Genomic DNA, 24,434 nt, shown 5'->3' on the forward strand with positions numbered 1-24,434 from the left:
TGCAGAATAGGTCTACGGATGGAGTGCAACGAATATCAGCAGATTCGCGCGCATGGAGCCACATTGACTCTACCTTCCCAGGCTTTGCGCGAGAGCCAAGGAATCTTCGGCTCGGTCTCGCCATGGATGGTGTGAACCCATTCGGTCTGCGCTCGACTTCTTACAGTGTGTGGCCTATAGTGCTTGTTAACTACAACATTCCTCCATGGCTTTCTACGAAGAAAGGACATCTCATCCTTAGCTTGCTCGTCCCGGGCCGCTACAAAGTAAAAAATATGGACGTGTATCTTCGTCCATTAGTCGATGAGCTTAAGATTTTGTGGGAGGAGGGGGTCACGGTGCAAGATATGAGCAGGCGCGATGGTCGGCGGTCAGCCAACATTCGAGCCATTCTCATGTGGACGATGCATGACTTTCCGGGATTGGGAGAGTGCTCAGGTGAGCAGACCTTTGTTCACGCCGGTAATATCTATATTTTATTTCATTCAATCAAGTATTCACTAGGTCGTGGATCGCCTTGCAGGTCTCGTTACCTCAGGTTATCATGCATGTCCATTGTGTGGGCCACAGTTAGACTCCCGAAGGTCACGAACCATGAAGAAGATGGTATATCAAGGACACGCCACTTTCTTGCCGGAGGATCATGAACTCAGGGAAGGTTTTCTTGGACGACCTCCAGCACGTATGAACGCTGCAAGCTGGTACGAGCTGAAAATGGTAAACCCGGAATCACATCCAAATGGAATGCGACGGTTCTCAGTTTTCTACGAGTTGCCATATTGGACCCACTTACAGGTCAACCACTTGTTGGATCCCATGCATATTTTCAAAAATGTGGGCAGCTTGCTATGGGACCACATCACAGGAAAGAGAGACACTATAGGGTCACGAATGGATTTAAAGGAGGTAGGTAAGATGGAGGCGCTTTGGCCGCAGTCGAGTGCTGAAGGGGGAGTGCAGCTTCCTCGCGCTCCCTGGGTTTTGTCTACCAAAGAAGAGCGCATTGTGAAGCAAGTAATCAAGTCTATCCGCACTCCGATGGGTATGATGCGTTCTCTCAGGTCCGCATTTTCTAAAGATGACCAAATGTCTGGGCTAAAATCCCATGATTGGCATAAGATATGTCAGGTTTGTGAACAGAATGGATTTTAATTAGTGTGGACATTTTGAAATTTGAAAAGTGACCATTATTCTTAATGCTTTCTCATTTGTGGCAGTTTGTCCTACCGATCGCGATCGCGGGATGCCTAACTCCAGAAATTCGCGGGGCCATTTACAAGCTGTCGACTTTGGTGCAATGGATCTCACAGAAAGAGATTAAGACGTCCTCTATTGAATCCGCAAGGCGGGGAGCAGTTGAGACGGTCTGTCTCTTTGAGAAATACCTGCCCACTAGCATGCTCACGATACAAGTTCACCTTCTTGTGCATCTTGTGGACGAAGTGGAGATTGCCGGACGTGTCCATACGCGATGGATGTTCTTCCTGGAGCGCTTCATGAAAACCCTGAAAGGCTTTGTGTGACAACGAGCTCGTCCGGAAGGTAGCATGGCGGAGGGTTGGTTGGTGTCAGAGGCATTAGTGCATATCTCACAATGGCTACCAACGGTGGAACCAGACAATGAAATGCTATGGACGCTCAAGGACGATGACAGGCTGACTGGAGATGTGGTGGTTGGAAATGGGGTAGAAAAAAGAATGGATGCCTCAATGGAAGAGAAAGTGAATCGCTTTTGTATGTTGCACCATGCCTCCATGGAGACGTGGCTCGCCAAGTACCAGATTGCAAGGCAAGATCGAGAGGAAGCGCGAGCTGAATTCCGACGCAGTACGCATCACCGACCGATTCGATATCCCGAAGGCATGGAGGAGATGCCGCAGTTTATGTCAACACGATGGTTGCATGGAGCCTTGATCGCAGCATCCAGCGAAGGGGCAGAGGTCTCAATGGAGGAGTGGGAGTTCTCGAGGGGATGTAGTCCAAAGGTAATGAGGGGTTTAGAATGTGTCGTATCTGAATTTGTTTGCTACATCTAATTTGAGTGTTTCAATGTGCAGTACAAAATATATAGTGCAGCGTGGTCGCGCGGACGGCATTTTCGGGTGGAGCGTATTGACAAAATGCGCTCCACAATGGACTGTGGTGTCATGGCAAGGTTTGAGCAAGAGAGCCGGCGACGAGCAACGGATCCGAACACGGTTGTGGATGAGATGGAGTATTTTGGGAATTTGCAAAGTATTATTACGGTGGATTACCGTAGCTTCTCCATGATAATATTCGATGTGCAGTGGTTCAAAGTGGTACTTGGAGGAGCTGGCGCAACGGTTCGACGAGGTCCATCTGGATTTCTCGAAATAGATTCCGAAAAAAAATGGATGGATTTGCGCGACACCTTTGTGTTGCCGGCACATTGTGAACAGGTAATCTTCTAGTCATTTGCTTGCTAATTGTAATACGACATGCTTTATGTCACAATGGTTTGAAGACGGTTTGTAAGTGTTTGTGAACAGGTAATCTTCTATCCAAATCCCCGACAACCTCGATGGTGGTATGTTATACCTTCAACTCCTAGAGGTGTGAGAGTATACGATCAAAGCGATGTTCCAGGCATAGATGAAGAATATATGCAAATAGAGGGATCGAAATTACAAGGGGTGGAGGCCACCGCAAGCTTGGAGCCCGCATCGGCTAACAATGATTGAAATACAGAAGTCGTAGAATTTTTTGAGAACGAGGCAGACTCGTTCTTTTGTGGTGACATGTCTATCGACCTTCCAGTGTATGCAGAGTTATGTCAGGAGATTAACATGGGACCATAGAATACTTCATTCTTGGAGAATTGTATTACTCAATTCGTTGTTTAGATCTTCCATAAAGGTAGATAAGATATGCATTTTAAGATGGATTTTTCAAAAATGATTTATATTAATGCGCTTTGTATAGTTTCAATTGATTATTCTAACATTATTTTTTATCTCTGCAGGTATCTTTATTTTCAGGATGAGTCGAGGGATGAGCGATGAGGAGTTTCAGGAGATGATGGCACGTATGTCTCCAGATCAGCTCGCGAGATTCAGAGAGATAGCAGATCAGGAGCTGTCTCGTTCTTCGTCAGGGCGCTCTGCTAGATCAGCTTCAGTGCGATCAGATGCTTCAGCTTCGAGCAGACGATCTCGACGCTCGCGACTTGGGCCAGAGGGAGGGACTGCGACTGCAGGAGGATCAGGGGGGTGCTGCTGTGGAGACACGGACGCGGTGTCTCCGTCTCGTCGTTCAGCTAGAGCTCGATCACCTCCAGGATTTGTCACACCTGTGGGGACGTCCACTCCAGTTACTCCGGCTTTTGCGCAGCCGTCGGCAGATGTCACGCCTTTTGGTGGCACTCCTTTTGGTGGCACCCCCTCTGGTGGCACCCCTTTCAGTGGCACTCCGGGAGAGGGTACCCCCGTCGGTACACCGGATGTTCAGGGGTCTCCTGGATATGCCCAGGAGCGTGGACGGAGATGGGAGAGGGCCCATACGAGGCACACTCCTAGGGATTATGGATACCTAGTGGATGGCAGGTCAGGAGCTATCATCATGAATGATGAGGGGAGGAGGGTAATAGCTCGCATGAGGGAGTTGTGCCAACAAGTTTTTCGGCACAACGTCCTGGATCATTGGAGGAACATACCGGAGGGGAGCAAGGAGTACATAGTAGCATCCTTGCATGAGGAGTTCCGGGTGCCAGCCGCAGTGGATAGATTCTCTACGGGCTGGATGATGGATTGCATGCGTGCATACATGTCACATAGACGATCCGACGCACGCAAGGCAATCAAGAGTGGGGCTCCAAAGCCCGAGTGGTTAGATGCAGAGGACTGGCGCCGACTGAGGGAGGAGGCTACAAATTCGCCAGGACGTTGGAGTCAGCAGCGGGAGGCGGCGAGGGCACGAATCGAGGCCGGATCGGTACATCATCTTGGGAGTGGCGGCCACAGGACATATTTGGAGGACTTTGTAAGTTTCTCTTTTGTTTTGCTTATTTGTTTTTTTGAGATATTATTTGTACTGACAATCATATTTCTAACAGTTAGCATTTTGTTTTCTTTGCAGCACTCCATTACAAATCGTGATCCGCAAGGCCTTGAGACTCAATATGCAGAGAGGCACGGTCTCAGATCATTGATCGACCGATTGTACAGACGCGGCGGCCCAGTAAGTCTCTCATCTTTCATGTCCGTAGTTACCATGAGATATTTGAATGCATTATTGTATGGTGGATTGATATGTTGTTTCTTTTTCTGCAGAATCCGTTTGATGCTCCTTTGCAGAGGGACGAGCTTTCGGGGGACGACGATTTGTAGCTCGCCCTCGGATCCTTAGCGCTCACATACCTTTAGTTTTTAGTCACCCGATCTATGTAGACATTTTCTATGTATTAGTGATATTGTTTTACCATGAGATATTTGAATGCATTATTGTATGGTGGATTGATATGTTGTTTCTTTTTCTGCAGAATCCGTTTGATGCTCCTTTGCAGAGGGACGAGCTTTCGGGGGACGACGATTTGTAGCTCGCCCTCGGATCCTTAGCGCTCACATACCTTTAGTTTTTAGTCACCCGATCTATGTAGACATTTTCTATGTATTAGTGATATTGTTTTATGATTGTACCAATCGCATTTTATGCGATATCATGTATTTATTTCATCTATCAGTTTTATGATTTCAGTATAGATTCTTTTTGTTTGCAAACGCTTTGTATGCAGCAGTGCAGAAACTATTTTGTATGGCTCTCATACAGCACACAGTGCTATATGTGGCAGGGCAGCTTGCTGCCCTGCCACAAAATTTTTTTTTCCTCTGTTACCGTCGCTATTTGCGTCGCAAATTTACTGCAGGCGTCGCTATTGTCGTCGCTATCAACGTCGCAAATTCTCTGTAACCGTCGCTATATGCGTCGCTATTTGCGTCGCTATATACGTCGCAAATGCAACGCATATAGCGACGCAAATAGCGACGATTCCATGGCGTCGTCAATAACGACGCTTTTTGCGACGACGGGGGCAAATTTTTGTTGTTTGTATTTTCGTCGCTTTAAACGTCGCTATAAGGTCTATATCTTGTAGTGTTGGACATTGTATTTAGGTACCGCCTGACTCCTTGGACGCCCAATAGCTTTAATTTTTTAGTAGCACAAAAGCAAACACAAAAGTTAAAGCGTGCTAATTGTAAATTGGGCTATTTTTTGAGCTTAAAGATGAATAATATATAAAATACATGCTTTGTGGAGTGCTCACACAAGGTATGGGGGGGAGACTGCACCCAATTAGTCTCTTGCTTCATGTCGTGCAAGTTTCCTTCATTGTTTTTTGTGCAAAAAGTAGAGTTCTTTTGTTCTTGGGGACCTTCTGACGCTCACTACGTGCACATACGGCGTCCGATCTGTGCACCATGTGGTATCATGGCAAGGTTTGAGCAAGAGAGCCGACGATGAGCAACGGATCCAAGCATGGTTGTGGATGAGATGGAGTATTTTGGGAACTTGCAAAGTATTGTTACGGTGGATTACTATAGCTTCTCCATGATACTATTCGATGTGCAGTGGTTCAAAGTGGTACTTAGAGTAGTTGGAGCAACAATTCGACAAGGTCCATCTGGATTTCTTGAAATAGATTCCGAAAAAAAATGGATGGATTTGCGTGACACATTTGTGTTGCCGGCCCATTGTGAACAGGTGCATGGACTCATTTGTTTACTAATTGTATTATGACATGGTTTATGTTACAATGGTTTAAACTCTCTTATACGTGTTTGTGAACATGCAATCTTCTATCCAAACCCTCGACAACCTCGATGGTGGTATCTTATACCTTCAACTCCCTAAAGTATGAGAGTATATGATCAAAGCGATGTTCTGACCATAGATAAAGATAATATGCAAATAGAGGGGTCGATATTGCAAGGGGTGGAGGCCACCGAAAGCTTGGAGCCAGCATCGGCTAACAATGATGGAAATACAGGAGTCCAAGAATTCTTTGAGAACGAGGTGGACTCATCCTTTTGTGGTGACATGTCTATCGACCTTCCAATGTATGCGGAGTTGTGTCAGGAGATTGACATGGGACCATAGGATACTTCATACTTGGAGCATCCACTTACTCAATTCGTTGACCAATTGCTTATAAGGGTACATAAGATATGCATTTTAAGTGAGTTTTTTTTTAAGGATTTATATTACTGTGCTTTATATGATTTAAATTGATTATTCTAACATCATTTTTTGTCTGTGCAGGTGACATTTTTAGGATGAGTCGAGGGATGAGCGATGAGGAGTTATAGGATATCTTCACATGCATGTCTCTAGACCAGATCGCGAGATTCAGAGATATGGCAGACTAGGAGCTGTCTCCGTCTTCGTCAGGGTGCTCTGCTAGATCTACTTCAGTGCGATTGGATGCTTCAGCTTCGAGCAGAAGAGCTCGACGCTTCAGACTTGGGCCAGAGGGAGAGAGTGCTTCGGGGTCAGGGGGATGCTGTAGAGATACTGATGCAGTGAGCTCGTGATCGACACGGGATACAGGTGTGACTCCTCGCTCTCGTGGCCCTTCCAGGGAGCGTGGCTCAGGCTCAGGTGGATGTTGTGGAGGCACGGACGCAGTGTCTCTGTCTCCTTGTTCAGCTGGAGTTGCATTACGTTAGGGATTTGTCACACCTGTGGGGACATCTACTCCAGTTACTCTGGCTTTTGCTCAGCCATCAGCAGAGGTGGCACCCTTATGGGTGCCACTCCAAGAGATATTACCCCGATCGGTACATCGGATGCATAGGGGTCTCCTAGATATGCCTAGGAGTGTGGATATAGATGAGAGAGGACCCATCTTAGGCAGACTCTAGGGGGATATGGATATCTAGTCGATGATAGGTCAGGAGCCATCATCATGAATGATGAGGGGAGGAGGGTGATGGCTCGCATGAGAGAGTTGTGCCAATAAGTTTTTTGGCATAACGTTTTATATCATTGGAAGAACATACCGGAGGGGAGCAAGGACTACATAGTAGCATCCTTGCATGAGGAGTTTTCGGTTCCAGCCTCAGTAGATAGATTTTCTACGGGCTAGATGATGGATTGCTTGCGTGCATATATGTCACACAAACAATCCGACGCACGCAAGGCAATCAAGAGTGGGGCTGCAAAGCCCGAGTGGTTAGATGCAGACGATTGGCGCCAACTGAGGGAGGAGGTTACAGATTCTCTAGGATGTTGGAGTCGGCAGCGCGAGGCGGTGAGGGCACGACTCGAGGCCGGAGTGGTCCATCATCTTGGGAGTGGTGGCCACATGACATATTTGGAGGACTTTGTAAGTCTTTCTTTTGTTTTTCTTGTTTATTTTTTTGTAATATCCTTTGTATTGACAATCATGTTTTTAATAGTTAGCATTTTGTTTTCTTTGCAGCTCTCCATTATAAATCGCGATCCGACCGGTCTTGAGACTTGATATGCAGAGAGGCACGATCTCATTTCATTGATCGACCGATTATATAGACGCGGCGGCCCTATAAGTCACTCATCTTTCTTGTTCGTAGTTACCATGTTTAATTAGAATGTATTATTGTATGGTGGACTGACATGTTGTTTCTTTTTTTGCAGAGTCAGTTCGATGCTTCTTTGCAGGGGGACGAGCTTTCGGAGGGCGAGGATATGTAGCTCGCCCTTGGATCCCTGGAGCTCACACACCTTTATTTTTTGGTCGCTTAATCTATGTAGACACTTTCTATGTATTAGTGATATCTTATCATGATTGTACCAATCGCTTATTATGCGATCATGTATTTATTTCATGTATCAGTGTTATGATTTCAGTATACTTTGTTTTTGTTTGCAAGTGCATTGTATACAGTGCAGAAACTATTTTATATGGCTCTAATAAAGCACATAGTGCTATATCGGACCTACCACAAATTTTTTTTTTCATATTACTGTCGCAAATTTTACTGCTCGCGTCGTTATTGGCTTCGTTATTTTCATCGCAAACCGTCGCTATCAGCGTCCGTATTGGCATCGGTATGCGATGCTGATACCGACGCCAATACCGATACTGATACCGACTGTTCTATGGCATTGCCAATAACGACGCTTTTTGCTACGACAGGGGAAAATTTTGTTATTTGCATTTTCATCGCTTTTAACGTCGGTATAAGGCCTATATCTAGTTGTAGTGAAGTGTGGAGAGCTAGGACATGTCTTATTTTAATTTTAGGTTGCCTTTTAATTCTTGCCTCCTTTTATTTGTATGTAACTCTTGCTCATCACCTTCACATTTTGATAGCAACATAGTAGTTGTTGATACCATTCTCTTACTTCTCTATATGTGGCCAAATAGTTTGCTCGATACTATAGCTTGAATTTTTTGTTATGTTGATCTATAAGATGGAAACCCAACATATTGTGGGTGGCGGACTAGTGTTCAAGAAAAACCAAGGTTTAATGTAACATGGATTGCAATTTTACAAAAATCACATTTAAAAATACGGATAAAAGATTCAATGAATTTCATAAAAAATAGATTAAAATGGTTTGCATGTAAAATAATATTTAGACTAGTAAATAAATGTAAATATTGATTGGATATGAATTTTTGAATTGATATTATATTCATAAAGCATATTTAAATGGCATGTATCATAAATATAATAATTAATGATTAAATATATAAATTTAAATTATGAAAAACTCATGAGTTGAGTTATGAGGCATAACTCATGGCTTAATACTTGACATGTATAATTATTAATGATTCAAAATGAGAAAGATTAGAAGAATCTTTGGTGATAGAATTTCATTTACTGGGTGTTAATAGTCTAGGGTGGTTGGGCAGTGCATTGAAGTTTGGAAATTGGAAGTTGGAATGGGTAGATTCTAGAATGGGAAGGGTGGGCAATATCCAAAGTGAGTCGTGAGTTGTGACCATTTTTTCAAATTATTTTTTCACTCCCATCTCTTTGAGTCCTTGGTCTTTTTCATCTTCTAAGCTCTAGCTTGTGTCTTCATTTTCATCGCCCTCCATCTTCATCTTGGGCTCGTCCTCCTCAATCCTCCTCCAGTGGCTTGGCTTGCTTCTTCTTCGGCTCCTCCTTCTTCTTTTCCTTCTCCTTCTCCTTCTCCTTCTCCTTCCCCTCCATCTCCATCTTTGGCTCGATCCTCCTCCTCCTCCATCTTCCATCAACGGCCTCTTGCCCTACCTCTAGTGGCCCAAAAGCCCAAATTCCAATAGCATCCTCGCCCTCTATCTTCATCTTCGGCTGCTCCTCCTCGATCCTCCTCCAATGGCCAAGTGGGCCCAACATCCACCAATGGCCTCCTTGTCCTCCATCTTCATCTTCGGCTGCTCCTCGATCCTCCTCTAGTAGCCTGCTTCTTCTTCAGCTTCTCCTTCTCCTTCCCCTCCATCTCCATCTTCGATGACTCCTCTTGCATCTTCTTTTAGCGGTTCGCCTTTCATCCCCCAGTGGCCTAGCCCTTCGTCTAGCAACGTCGTGAGCCCTTCATCCAATGGCCCACTTCAATTTTTAGAATGTAGAATTATTTAGTTGACAATTGAATTATGAGTTTCAATATAAAATACCTTAAAATTTTAATCAATAAATTTATGAACTTAAAGGATCGAAAACAAAAATTACAAACCCACACATCCAAAGGTTTTTGTATTGGCTGTAAAAAATGTTTTTCGTGAACACTGCCCGGACTCATGTGCACGTACTTTCGGTGGCGGTCCATGACAATTATCAGCTGTTCGATCGCCCTCTCCTCTCCTCTCTCTCTCTCTCTCTTATGAGAGGAAGCTTCGCGGCAACTTTCATGTTCCTGATGAGACGTAAGAAAGGCTAAAGGTACCACGTTCCGTCGAGTACTACCCTTTCCTGCAGTATACGGGTCCCGGGACGCTATGTACTATATATGCAAATTGCAATAATGCGCACGCGCGCGTGAGAGAGAGAGAGAGAGCTTGAGCCTTGCTTATAAGTTGTACCTTCATATCAGTATGTACCCGTACGGCGTAGGTACAGAGAAGGGGCACGTGCCACGCAGGGGCTCCGGAAGGGGCTAGCCGCTAACCTCCAACGGTCGGGGTGCTCTCATTGCTCCGTGTCTCTCTCTCGTACGATCAAAGGGCTGCTTCCAGGAAGCTGCGCACAACAATACATTCGATCAATCAAAGGCCCTCCGCCCCCTCTATCAATACTAGTATACTACCTTAATAATAGTAACGATATCACCCGGCCATTCTCATCGACACACCTCATCATATCTATCCAATATATTGAGTGCCTTCCCCCGAATCTAATACAGTGCCCTCGGAGCAAAGATGTCGAGCTCCAAGACTGCTCTCCGAGCAGGCCTGTCGAAGCTCTCCATCAATCCCGTCATACCTCATCTGGCTGATGAGCTATGGCACTATGAGTGTGTAGTGAGCCCTAGGTCTCCCATTGCTTCTTCTTCTCCTGCATCATCATCATCATGTTCTTCTCCTCCTCCCCCCTCCCCCTCTCGCTCAGTGGCGGCCCTGCAGCATTCACGTAGCGGCAATAGCTATTTCAGCGAGTCGCCTACTAAAGCAGCGCCTCCCACTCGATTCAGAAGCAATTCCTCCAATGGCCGCGACGCTGCAGCTACAGAGGCGTCCCGCCCCCCTCATCAGTCATCCTTAGTTGTATCCTCATCTTCATTTTCTCCCACCTCCACTCACTCACAAGATCACTATGATCGCTTAGCTGATCATCACGTCCTCAGTGCCGAGAGATCAGATGATGAGGCCGTGGTACAATTGCTGCGACGGATGTTCCGCACTTTCGATGAGAACTGTGACGGCAGCATCAGCAAGGAGGATCTGTCGTGGATGTTCGAAAAGCTTGGGATATTGGCCAGCCAAGAGGAGGCCATGAGGGGTTTCCTGGACTCGGGGCTCTTCAGAGAGAGGGCGGAGGTGGACGAGGCCCAGTTTGTGGGCCTCATGGTGGGCCAGGAGGAGGAATTAGGAGGGGCCGAGTACCCATCGGCCAGCTCTAGCGGCCATGATTTATATGGTGGTGCCGGCAGGCAAGAAGAAGATCAAGACCAAGACAAGGAAGACAGTGGTGGTGATGGGGCCAATAGGCGTGATGACGTGGTAGGACATGAGCTTGAGGCAGCTGACGACGACGCCGATGCCCATGAGGATGTAGCCCTCATGCAGGCCGCATTCCGAGTGTTTGACAAGGATCAAAATGGGTTCATCTCCCCTCGCGAGCTCCAGTCAGTCCTCTGTGGCCTGGGCTTCTCACAAGCCCAAGATCTCGACGCCTGCATCCGCATGATCCAGCGCGTCGACCAAAATGGTGATGGTCAAATCGATTTCTCCGAGTTCACCTCCATGATCACATCCTCCGCCCACCAACCCTTGCCTTCCGTCCTCAGCTTTTAAAACCTTTGTGCTTGCTCTCCCCTACATTTCAAGATGCCCTTCTATCGTTTGTCTAAGAACTCTCAAACTAATTAGCTGAGTACCAATAATTAGCTCGACATTGCGTGTTTGCTCCCCAAAGCTCCACGTGTGCTTAATGTGGCACCCCAAACTAGCGTGGTGACAAGTTCTTACAGTTCTCTATAGTGTAGATTTAGACGACCCTTACATACTTTTCATACATGATTTGAGTACTTCAATTGCTATTCCAATGCACATCATATGGGTAAATCTTGCCTAGTTAAATGTTTTTCCCATAAGCATATATACATATAGCTAGCCTGAATATGAAAATGTCTAGAAGGTTTTGGCTCCTTGTTGGCAAGACACCTTGAACCACTTGAAATCCAACAAACAGATGACAAAAACTTTGAAAGTTAAATTTCTAAAGTTTTTAATCTAATATACCCAAATTGCTTCTACATTTTCATAATTCCAAGGATTGAAGGCACGTGCAACATCTTCTTAATCAAATATAGTCACTCCACCACCATCATAGTATAGTGTGGTATTCTAAATATTGCGATTTGCTCATAAACATGTACATCTATCATGTGGAGTCAATAGAAGAAATTTTAAATGTCTCTTTTTTAGATATACTTTATATACAAAAAAGAAACATTCACTAGGGATTTCCACATGTTGAGTATGAAAAGGGTGTGTCTAATGGATCATAAAATTATAGATAAGGGGTTTCTAATAAATAAGGCCTTAAACACACATGCTAGCAAGGTTTTGCACATAGTACACCTCTTGTTTGGAGGATGGGGGGGTGTTCAAATACCTTTTGGCTTTTAGATGCTCCCCATTGATAGTATATATATGAATCAAGAAAAATCCTCCATTATCTTCCCACGATGAATTTGAATACAATCCTTAACATGTTGCAAGCATGTGCCCAAAGCAAGCATTGATATGGCTCATGTAAGAGATTCAACAGCCTTGATATTTAGGTCAATATATATCCAAGAAGTCATGTCCTAACCTATCTTGTCCTTCGAAGCTTAGTTGCAACTTGTTTTCTCTATAACATTTCCATTCAAACTCTGAATACGGTTGTCCATGTACTCAAACTCCAAGTATTCAAGTAGCGCTTCCACAAGTTGGTAATTACTGCTTTGGTCTTTACTCACAAAGCTTTTGTAGAGATGATTTGTTGATGCTAATTAGAATCAGTCGTGGTAAGTGTCACATCTATTTTGGCTGGTCAAGCATTGCTTAGCATGGTCCCTTTTATTATACAATGGAGGTTTCCTAGGGGCTTCCTCAAAGTATAGGTTATTCCTTCACCAATGCACTCTTCCTCCTCATGATGTGTCCCTTAACAATGCTGCTTATGCTTTAGGTTTGCCCCTTAGCAGGGTATTTGTGAGGTCTTCCTCTAGGTGAATATAGGCTCCTCTTAGTGAAATGCATAGTTTATGAGGTAATGGTAGATTTTAGGGAGTGTTTTTGGTTCTTTTCTTGTGCTTGGTTTTTGCAAAATACTGTGAGGCTACTTATCATAGATGGAGTTGCTAGCCCATGCCTCACTTGTGGTGTGCTTCACCTTGCAAGTTTTTGGCAAAAATAAAATTATCATCAAGTGGAATTGGAGTTAGAGACAATCTTTGATAAAACACTTGAGAAATGTCCAAGCGGACTCAAAACGGTAGTTTGCAAAGGGACACCTCACGGCTAGTAGAGGGTTGAAGGCACTATTTCTTTCTGAATCTACTTAGTTTCTTCACATGGTGCCAACACTCTAGTGCTATGGATAGGGTAGTTTTTGCATATCCAGATGGAGGTTTTGGGTATTTAGTGCCTTATAGCAAGTCTTTTAAGTCATATTCCCCAAGCAACAGTTAAACACTTTCGAGCAACAAAATAGTCATTTTGGTAAGATTGAATTGTTATGCCTTGCACTCATTGCATGCTCCAACAAGCTAGACTTCATTCCTATATGGTTTCAAGCTAAGGTATATTCTCCTTCCAAGTGCATTTTCTTAGGGTACTAGAGAATTATCTCATGTAGTTATGATATGTTCCTAGTCTCAAAAGGTTGGTCAAAGGGTCTAGTAGTTTTCCATGTCCCACTCATTCCAAGGCATCTATCTAAAGTGGTTAAGACCCCTCTCAAATGCTATTCAAGCATGCACTATTCCCTTCTTACTCTCTACTATATGCATCATCCTAGGCCATATGAGTGTGATGCAGTCCAAAATTTTCAAAAGGTAGGGCTCTCCACCTGTAAGGTATTTTCTTTGTTATTATCCTAAGGAAAAATGATACCTTTGCCAGGAGGATCTATTAGGTGTGCTTGACCATAATTGGGGATGGATCAATTTTGAGCTTCCCAATGCAACTTCTCTTAACTTCAATGGTTGTTCCTTGAGAAAATGACATTCACAAGTGTAATCACCTTCTCTTGGGTTTGCAAGAATATTGTTATGAACAGCTTTTTGTTGGTGCTCTTAGGGGATGAAAAAAATAGCCTAGAGCCAATACTTCCATGGTTAAGGGAAAAGTTTGGCATGTGCAGCATTCATCTTGGTTAGCTCACTCCTTTTCATGCTAGTCTTGGACATTCTCTAATGTAAATGGCCAAGACCATGTCAACTTTATGTGTCCAATGGGGAAAAGCCGTTAGAGTGGGAATTGTTCGTATGTTGCATGTTCCTTGGTTCATGATAATGTTTTTTCTTTTTGAAAATCATAGTGGTTCCAACTTCAACGTGAGTGCCTAGAGGGCGCTCTTTGTCAAGATTGTGGGAGAGAAGGAAGGAGTCTCGCTTGAAGCTTTCTTGCTTGCACAATGGGGGAAGACACATAAGGGTGGAGGCTGAAAACAGTTTTCCTCTTCTTAGTTGTGTAAGCCAAAAGAACTCAAGTACAAAGAAATAGAAGAACCCTCTATATGGGTCTCAAACCAAACTCAACTAACTAAGGTGGCATACTAATTGAGCCACGAACTAGAGTAGATAAGGATAGCTATCATGTAGCTATTATTCATGGGCGGTGTACCAACCGCGTCTGCAACTGACAAGTCGGTGACATAAATACACAATGGTCACCCTGGCGTATCACGAGTGGAGCTCGATATCTCAACACCCCCCCTCGAGCTCAATCCCAATTCCTGCACACCAAGCAGGTCTCTGAACTTGCGCAGCTTCTCTACGCCCAATGCCTTCGTGAATATGTCAGCTACCTGATCCTCTGTGCTGACATAAACTAGATCAATAAGACCTAGTAAAACCCTCTCTCGCACATAGTGATAATGCACCTCAATGTGCTTTGTTCTAGCATGATAGACTGGGTTATTTGCCAAGTGTATACTACTCATGTTGTCACAATAAATGACAACTGGTCCATCTGTAGACTGATGCATATCATAAAGTAGCTTATGCAACCAAGCTACCTCACATGCAGCCATTGCTGCACCCCTGTACTTAGCCTCTGTGCTGGACAAGGCAACTATAGGCTGTTTCTTACTGCTCCAAGTGACTGCAGCACTCCCAAAAGAGAACACATATCCACTGGTAGATCGTCTATCAGAAATACTACCAGCCCAATCAGCATCAGTGTATCCATGCAACTGTATCTGAACCCCAGTCTCATAAAATAGTCCATACTGCAATGTGGACTTCACATACCTGAGTATGCGTCTAGCCGCATCCAAATGTGGTTTCCTTGGAGCCTGCATAAACTGACTTACCAATCCAACAGCATAGCTCAAATCTGGCCTGGTAATAGTCATATAAATCAAACTTCCTACTATGCGTCTGTACATAGTAGGGTCTTCTAGAAGCTCACCTGCATCTGTACTCAGCTTCACATTTTGCTCCAAAGGAACTGAAATAGGCTTACAGCCTGTCATCCCATATTTGGACAGCATGTCCAACCCATACTGCCTCTGCAAGAGCTGTATCCCACTTGGTGATCTAATCACCTCAATGCCCAAGAAATAACGCAGCTCTCCCAAATCCTTCATCTCAAACTTTTGCTTCAATAGCATTTTCACATGAAGGATATCTTCATCACTGTCACCTGTCATAATCAAATCATCAACATAAATGACAAGTAGCATAATACATTTCTCTGTTTTTCTCACATAAAGTGAGAAATCTGCCTTGGAAATCTGAAAGCCAATAGTGACAAGATACTGTCCTATCTTGTCAGACCATGCTCTAGGTGCTTGCTTCAAGCCAGGCTTTCTTCAACCTGCAAATAAACTCAAGATGGAGAGCATGCACATAACCTGGTGGCTGCTCCATATAGACCTCTTCTTGCAAATCACCATGCAAGAAGGCATTCTTTACATCCATCTGATGTAAAGACCATCCCTTTGATGCAGCCATAGCAATGACTGCTCTTACAGTTGCCATCCTTGCAACTGGACTGAATGTTTCTTCATAGTCAATGCCATATGTTTGTGCATACCCCTTGACTACTAATCTTGCCTTGTATCTGTTCACAGAACCATCTGCATTGTGCTTCACCTTATAAACCCACTTACAGCCAATTGCATTCTTACCTTTAGGCAAAGGTACTAACTCCCATGTAGCATTTGCTTCCAAGGCATCCATTTCTTCATCCATGGCTTTCTCCCATTTTTCTTTTCCCATGGCTTGCTCAAAAGATGTGGGTTCTGGTTCATGTATCACTTTGACCATATATGCATAGTGAATGGCTGTAAATCCATCATATTTCAACCTATCCACAGGATACCTAGCTCTCATAGACCTGCGCAAAGTAGGTTCACTCCCAGGTGCTCTCAAAACATCCCTGGTCTTCCTTACTCCAGGTGTAACAATAGAAGGAATACCCAACTCATCATCAATGCTCTGTTCTAAGCCACTGGATTCACCATCCACATAAGAGTGACCTGCATTCACATCAAACATGGGCTGATCAACCTTCTCTTTTCCTTTTCGTGATACCTGCATACCACTATCTGTATTGCTTTGAGAAGATTCTCCTGATCTCAATCTGCCTGTCCACGGCGAAGAATGTGAACCACTGCTAGAGGATGCTCCAGGTCCACTAATATTTTGTGACTGCTGCTGTGAATTCTGTGCAGCATTACCATTTTGTGCATCTACATCATCAATCACATTTACTGGTTTATACCAGCTACTCATCTCATCAAAAACAACATCTTTGCTCACTGTAAACTTACGAGTAGAAGGGTTATAGCATCTATACCCTTTTTGCTGCAGAGAGTAACCAATAAAGATGCACTTCTCAGCTTTTAGATCCAACTTGGATCTCAACTCATCTGGCACATGTACATAGGCAATGCAACCAAAAATTTTCAAATGAGAAATATCTAGTTTCCTACCAGTATACCTCTCCTCTGGAGTCATTCCATGTATTGCTGCAGTGGGAGTCCTGTTCATTATGTAGACTGCTGTAGCAACTGCTTCAGCCCAATAAAAATCTGGCAAGTCTTTTTCATTGAGCATGGCACGAGATACCTCTCCAATATGCCTGTTTTTCCTTTCTGCAATTCCATTTTGTTGTGGGGTATGACTGCATGAATATTGCTGCTTTATGCCATGCTCCTACAGGAACCTTGCAAACTCATTTGAGAGGTACTCTCCCCCTCCATCTGACCTTAGGCATTTTATCTGTAGGCTTGTTTCTTTTTCAACCATCGCTTTAAGAGTTTTGAAATGCCCAAAAACTTCACTTTTCTTTTTCATAAAATACACCCAAACTTTTCTGCTATAGTCATCAATAAAACTGACAAAATAATGACAGCCTCTAAGAGATGCAGCTTTAGTTGTCCACACATCAGAGTGGATTAATTCCAATGGCTTCTTACTCTCTTGAACATGTCTAGGAAATGGTTTCCTTGCCTGTTTTCCAAATTGACAGGCTTCACATACCTTATGCATTTCTGCAACCTTAAATTTCGGCAAACCTGCAACAATATTTTGGGCCTGCATTGATTTAAGTCGCTGTACATTAACATGACCAATGCGTTTATGCCAGATATCAATATCTGCAACTACACCGGTCCCATGTGCAAACATTGCTGCACTCAATTCAGACATGTCTGCATCCAATGTAAACATTCTGCCCTTCTTCTTTCCTTTTACTATCAAGCGACCTTTATTTTTCATATCCTCAACAAAGCATCCATGAGGATTAAATCTGACCTGCAAGCCCTGTTCAACCATTTGACCAACAGAAACCAGATTCTTGGTGATATTCGGGACATGAAAACATCGGACAGGTATTTCTTTTTCCTATCCTGCATAGACAAGGGAATTTTTCCAATCCGCACAATAGGATGTGCAGTATCATCACCAGTCTCCACAAATCCTGGTTTTTCCATTTTCCTTGCATCCTCCATCCATTCTGCATGACCTGTCATGTGGTTTGATGCACCTGAGTCAACATACCATACATCATGGCTTTCTTCTGCACTTGTCACAGAATTGTTCATATGCTGCACCATAAACAAGTGCTCATTTCTGTCATCACCCTGTCTACTAGAAGATGCATAATTCCCTTGTTGCAGTTTTCCATTCATGATGTCATTCTGCTTTTTATAGCAGTCTTTAGCCATATGACCCATTTTACCACAGTAGTAGTATTCAACATTACTGTTTGCATTTTGGCCTCTTTGCCATCTACCACGACCTCTTTGGCTCCCCCTGCCTCTAGGACTGGTTTTCTTGAGTTTGCTGCATATTCTGATTTCTGCCACGGCCTCCAAATCGGTCTCCTCTACCTCTGCCTCTACCTCTTCCAGCATTTGAGTAGAAGACAGCTTCTTTTGAAGTTCCTCCTAAAGAAGATGCACCACCATTTCTCTACTCCTCAGAAATTAGAAGAGCAATCAACTCCTCAAAATCAGGAAATCTTTCACGGACGGAAATGGATGTTTGGAACTGTGCATAATCCTTTCCTAGACCATTCAAGGTCACGAAAACTAAATCATCATCTTCCACTGCCGACCCAATGGAAGCAAGTGCATCTGCAATCTTCTTCACCTTCATGTGGTAGTCGTTGATGCTCATACTTTCTCTTTGCACATTATGCAACTCTTGCTTGAGCTGCATTTTCCTGGCTTGCGTATTTGTGCTATACATTTTTGACAAAGTATCCCATGCCTCCTTTGGCGTACTTGCATCCTGAATATGCACAATCATAGAGTCTGAAATGCTGATAGACAGCCAGTACATAACTTTCCTTGCTCTCTCATGCCATGTTTTAAATGCCTGCATTTGCTGTTGATTGGGAACATCAGGAAGAACTGGTTCTTCTTCATTTCCTGTAACAAATTCCCAATATCCTTTTCCCATAAGGAAATTTGTCATTCTAAACTTCCATGCTTGGAAGTTGTTCTTGTCAAGCTTTTCAGTGACAATCTGTGAAAGAGAATCAGATGCCATTACAAAACAATGCAAAAAATTCTGTCACTGCAAAAAACACAGCTTCACCCTCACAAGAGAAAATCTGCAAAACTGGCGAAAGTGGTATTTGACCACACAGTCACTTCCTAGTGATGATTTTGCATCAACAGGCAACAGGGATGATTCTGTAACTCCCAATGTCTCTGCGCACAAGCATACGATACAATTTCTACAGTAACTTTTCACCGACCTGTAGAACAGTGGCTGCACAGCATAAAACTGGGCCTTTTCCTGAGTGCGTGCAGAAAACTTCCGCCTCCAAAATAGGCCCCGAAATGGCCTCAAATAAAAAAAACAAGGTCGCCAAGGGCTAAAGCCCTGTCCCGCAGCATATACTGCCCTCTTGCTTCACCGCGAAGGGCGTCTCAACCTGAGACAATGCACTCCTACACTTTCCGGCTGTGCTACCTGCAGAGATCTGCTCCCAAAACAGAAAATGAAAGCAACACTGCTCCTCTTACCAGAACACCACGAGCTTGGCTTGCTTTCTTGAGCTCCTTACCATAAACAAGGCTCTGATACCATGTCAAGATTGTGGGAGAGAAGGAAGGAGTCTCGCTTGAAGCTTTCTTGCTTGCACAATGGGGGAAGACACATAAGGGTGGAGGCTGAAAACAGTTTTCCTCTTCTTAGTTGTGTAAGCCAAAAGAACTCAAGTACAAAGAAATAGAAGAACCCTCTATATGGGTCTCAAACCAAACTCAACTAACTAAGGTGGCATACTAACTGAGCCACGAACTAGAGTAGATAAGGATAGCTATCATGTAGCTATTATTCATGGGCGGTGTACCAACCGCGTCTGCAACTGACAAGTCGGTGACATAAATACACAACGGTCACCCTGGCGTATCACGAGTGGAGCTCGATATCTCAACACTCTTATGGTTCGGATCATGCCTCACCTTAAGGTGCTCACATAAACTGTTGCCTTAATGGCGTATTCTCACGTCAACCTATCTTGAAATCCAAATGCTTTCTCATTCATGTGTTTGGACATGCAAAAAAAGATTCTCTCCATGATGGTGAACTATACATGAAATAGCTAGAGACAGGACACATCTTGGGACAATGTGACATCTTAGGACAATGATCACTATAGGCTAGGGTCCTTGAACCATTGCCACACATCCTCACACTCCTTGAGGGTGGATTCTAAGTAGGTGCATGGTAAAACATGCACGACCCATGCTATGGTGACAAAGTGGCCTTTTTCAAGTCGATCATACACTTCTTAGGAGGTGCCAAATCTAAAGCAGAAAGACCAAGGTGCAATTGATAGGGAGGTGCATCCCAAATTGATGAAGGTGATGAGCCTAATTGTCCATAACACACATCAAGCGGCCTTAGGAATTTGGTCCTATGCAAAAGCAATAAATCTCATGTAAGGCATCTCAGACCATTTGAGAACTTATTTGACCCACTATGTTAATCAATCAGAAACCTTACAAGGTTGTTTGGCCTTACACAAAAATGCCCTACTATAAGCCAATGTGGCCCTTAGATAGCCTATTGGTCTAACAATAATTTCGTGGAAACATAACCTATCCCAACAACTAAATCAAAGAGGCTAAAGAACCTTGTTAGGCTTTGCCGATACCCATTGATTGTGTACAATGGGTATCCCAAAAACCAAATCAAAGAGGCTAAAGAACCTTGTTAGGCTTTGCCCATACCTATTGGTTGTATACAATGTCATAGGCCTTAGGCCCAAGCCATTTTGATCATCTGAAAAGCATTATCAACTTCTTTCGTAAGTCCTATCCCTACTAGGCCATCATGATCATTTTGATGAGGCCTTATAAGAATTGGTGGGGCCTTTATATGCCACACTCCATGGAATTTCTAAGTAGTGGCCTTATTAGTAGACCACATACTTGACCAAATCATTAGTGAAAGGTGAAGCTAGAAGTGGAAGCACAAGGAGAAGCAAGAAAGGAGCAAGAACTATGGAGGTTCAAGCAAGAAGAGAGAGATTAATTGGTGTATGGGAACTCTAGAACAGAGAATGCCTCCTCATAGGTAAGTGGCTCAATAGAGTGTGTCACTATGATAGAATCCATAAATGGATCATTATGGTCAAGAGGACATCAAGCTCTAGTAGAGCCTCTCAAAATCGACTATGGGGCTAGTACTCCTCTATAACTCTATCACCAAGAGTAGTGCATGTGAATCTATTAATGAGATGCACTGTAGTAGTAACTGCCTCAGCACAAATGTATTGTAGTAAGGTAGCCTAACAAAGCATACTACAAAATCTTTCTTAGATAATCCATTCATGCATTTGCAATACTATTCTAGGATAGGATGTATGGGGTAGTAAACTAACACTTAATATCCCTCTCATCACATAGCTACTTAAAAGCCTCTGAAAAATATTTGGCCCCATTGTTAGACTGTCGGCATTTTAGCCTATACACAACCATGGCACGAAAGCACTAAAATATAGGCAAAACATTTAATTTTTTCTTAATAGGATAGGCTTGAACCTTATATAGATAATCATCTATGAATGTAGAAAAATACTTCATGCCATCTAAGGACTAATCGCGACGAATTCACTAGTAGTAATAAGGAGATGTCACCTGCGTGCAAGAAATATATGAAAAAACCCCTTATCTACCCCCTATAAAATGCACCTTCCTTCCCTTAAAGACCCCCCTCCCTTACACTCATGTGGTACCATACCGTAAACCCAAGTGGACCCCCCGGGGGACTAATAAGGCATGGAACCATAAACATTTAAATGCATAAGAGCCAAAGGCTCACCCACATGCATAGAACTAGACTTTTTATGTAAATTAGAAGTGTGTCTTCCATAAAGACAATGATAACATGAGTCAAAACAAGAATAATCCAAGGGTGAAAGATACTGCAAATGGATCAATAGTTTCATTCCTTTCAAACATATGTATCCAAGGCGATGATACCATAAAGATACATGTAGAAGATTAGTCACAGCCAAAACATGGTCAACAGAACCAAAAATAAGCAAAGTGTAGAGGTTCCCAACCAACATTTTTCTTTTAGGAAAAATTTCAAAATTTAGACTAAAAATATGGGTTCCTCGATAAGTCATGGAAAAATAGGGCCATTTTGTATGGGTTTCCATATGGATCCATGAAAAAGTTTATAGCAATATGCGATAAGATACCTTTTAAGTTGAGGACCTTGTTGCCAAATCACGATCAATCTTTGAAGAGAGGTACTTGAAAAAAAATCACTCTGTTGCCAACCTTTTGCACCTCTAGCAAAACTAAGATTGCCACGGGTGATCTACCATAAAGAATCACCAAAAGAGACATGACACTTATAATCATCTAACTATCCAATTGAAATAAGGTTTTTTGTCAAAGCTGGGATATGATATACATCATGGAGCACAAAAGTAGCACCAACATGAAATTGCAATCTAATATCACCTATGCTAATAAAATCCAATGCACTGTCATATCCTAGTGTAATAGAACCCGTAACAATATGGTAGCTATGAAACCAATAGTGATATGAGGTAACATGGAATAAAGCCCTTGAATCAAGAAGCCGATACTAATAGTAAGCGGTGGTACATTAGTCAATTGAGTAGCATCCAAAGAGAAAGTTGGAAGATTATAATCATTCAAACTATACTCTAATGTATCTATTTCCTCAATCTACACACTGGACTTATATATAAACTTGATAGACTTTGCATTTTCATGTACTTTTCTCTAGCCTTTCTCATTGCACTTGTCATTGCACATTTTATGGCTCTACAGTCTAATGTGATCCTATTGCCCACAATAATGACACGTCAAAGAGGACTCATGACAACGAAACTTACTATGAGATTTTCCATGATATTGAGACTTGCCCTTGTTGGATTGTTTGTCTCTACTATGGTTATTATTACCATTTTCACCATTTCTCCCACTAATAGTCAATACATAAGAATTGTGGGTTGCATTAATATTCTTTATGCTTACTTCTTTTGTTAGTAGAGCACTCTCTACATCACTATATTTAAATCCACCCTAAGATGGACTAGCATGCACAACGGTATGAAAAGTATCTCATGACTCAAGTAGTGTGACATGCAAGAATAAATATTTTATGCTTTGCTCAAACTTGATGTTTTGCAAAACAAGTTGGCTTAAAATAGAGTGTCCAAACTCATTCAAATGAGTTGACATAGATGTTGTCTCCTTCATGTGAAGGTCCATGAGCTTCTTAAACCAATACAATCGAGATGTAGAACTTTGCTTCTGATAAAGATCAAGAATTTTCTTTCATAAATCATATGCACTACTCTTACTAGAGATAACATTGACATACAATTGCTTAAATAAAGATAGTATGATCATAGACTTGCATTACTCATTAAGCTCATCCCAATTATCTCTATTCCAAAATTTTGGCTTAATTTCATTTGTCTTCAATGGCGTAACCTGATTCTTCTACACCAAGATTGCCATATTTGCATCTTCTAGTATTGAAAGTCGTTACCATCCAACTTTTCAATATTGATAGTAGCAGTATCATATGATACATTACTAAGTACTTGCTATTATAACTACAAATGACTACAAAGTACAAGAGCATGGGATGCTGTAATTACAACAAAGAAGTCTCAAACTAAGCTAAAAAGGGGGTCAACAGGACAATAACAAAAGGGAGTATAGCTATCCATAAATAATATATAGTAGAGTGCTCAAATAAGGCATTTGTGCTCAAGGAAACTACTCATAAACAACATTCAACATCGCTTGGAATGGGGCTCTAAATCAAATGGGTGGTTCAATTGCCTCTTGGGGGGAGGGTTGTAGGCATTTGAAATAGATCACTCTACTCTTCAAGTAGGTCCTACAAGCCTGAATCCTAAGATAATTCAGAGGGCTGACTTGAATTGTCCTTATTCAATTACAAGACAAAGATCTGCGAGCATTTCTTAAACTCATGTTTTTGTTGCTTTGTTGTAATGAGCTGAAAATTAGCATGATCTTGAATTCCCTCTAAGTGGATCAGCTGTCCATGCATTACAAACTCCATGTAGAGCTGAGAGAAGTATATAGCAAAATTTTCCAATTGTTTCAACCAATCACAATGCAAGACAACATCAATGGGGCCCATATCTAAGGCAATTAGGTCAACCAATGCCACATAGGTTTTAGCCAAGAATAAGGGAATTGCAGTGCATACATGTGTGTTGATTTCTTCCTCTCCATTTGCTACTTGGATCTTCAAGCAGGGTGGTATAATTTCATAGGGGTTCATTCCAACCAGTCAATGGTTGATTTATTAACAAAACTATGAGTGTTGCCACTATCCACAAGGATGAAGACGTGCTTCCCATGGATACTACCTTGAATGCGCAGGGTGTTGGGGCTCCAAGAACCCATCCAAGTATCCAAGGAGATGGAGCGAAGGGAGATGGTGGTCGAGTGGGAAGTCTGATCAAGTATCTAGGATGGACAACCACCCAGGTCAAAAGGAACCCATCCTCTGGGTCATAAAACTACTCATAATTCACATCCTCAACATGCTTCACATGGTGAGTGGGTAGGTCATCC

The sequence above is a fragment of the Lygodium microphyllum genome, chromosome 25 (genome assembly GCF_053477565.2).
Source record: "Lygodium microphyllum isolate KBCC chromosome 25, Lygodium_microphyllum_v1.1.10, whole genome shotgun sequence".
NCBI classification, from domain to species: domain Eukaryota; kingdom Viridiplantae; phylum Streptophyta; class Polypodiopsida; order Schizaeales; family Lygodiaceae; genus Lygodium; species Lygodium microphyllum.